Below are 1,126 nucleotides of genomic sequence, written 5' to 3'. Positions count from 1 at the left end.
TGAGGATGAGGATGAGGATGAGGATAGGATGAGGATGAGGATGAGGATGAGGATAAGATGAGGATGATGATTAACATAGTATGAGGAAGAGGACGAGGATAGGATGATGATAGGATGAGGACGAAGATAAGATGAGGATAGGATGAGGATGAGGATGAGGAAGAGGATGAGGATGTGGACAAGATGAGGATGAGGATGAGGATTAGGCGGAGGATGAGGATGAGCATGAGGATGAGGATAAGGATCTGGATGAGGATGAGGATGAGGATGAGGATGAGGATGAGGATGAGGATGAGGAACGAGGATGAGGACGAGGATGAGGATAGGATGAGGATGAGGATGACGACGAGGATAGAATCAGGAAGAGGTTGAGGATGAGGATGAGGATGAGGACGAGGATTGGATGAGGATGTGGACGAGGATTGGATGAGGAGGAGGATAAGATGAGGATGAGGATAGGATGAGGATGAGAATGAGGTTGACGATGAGGACGAGGATAGAATCAGGAAAAGGTTGAGGATGAGGATAGGATGAGGATAAGGATGAGGATGAGGAAAAGGATAGGATGAGGATGAGGACGAGGATAGGATGAGGATGAGGAGGAGGATAGCATGAGGATGATGATATGATGAGGAGGAGGATGAGGATGAGGATGAGGATAAGGACATGGATAGGAGGAGGAGGAGGACGAGGATAGGATGAGGATATGGATGAGGATGAGGATGAGGATAGGATGAGGAAGAGGATGAGGATGAGGATGAGGATAGGATGAGGATGAGGACGTGGATAGGATGAGGAAGCGGATAGGATGAGGATGAGGAGGTGGATAGGATGAGGATGAGGACCAGTATAAGATGAGGATGAGGATGAGGACGAGCATGAGGATAGGATGAGGACGAGGATGAGGATGAGGATGAGTATGAGAACCAGGTTGAGGATGAGGATGAGGATGAGGATGAGGATAAGGCGGAGGATGAGGACGAGGATGAGGACGAGGATGAAGACGAGAAGGATGAGGATGAGGACGAGGATAGGATGAGGATGAGGAGGAGGATAAGATGAGGACGAGGATAGGTTGATGATGAGAATAAGGATGAGGAAGAGGATAGAATCAGGAAGAGGTTGA

The sequence above is a fragment of the Lupinus angustifolius genome, chromosome LG08 (genome assembly GCF_001865875.1).
Source record: "Lupinus angustifolius cultivar Tanjil chromosome LG08, LupAngTanjil_v1.0, whole genome shotgun sequence".
In the NCBI taxonomy this organism is placed as follows: Eukaryota; Viridiplantae; Streptophyta; class Magnoliopsida; order Fabales; family Fabaceae; genus Lupinus; species Lupinus angustifolius.
This window is presented reverse-complemented; position numbering follows the sequence as displayed.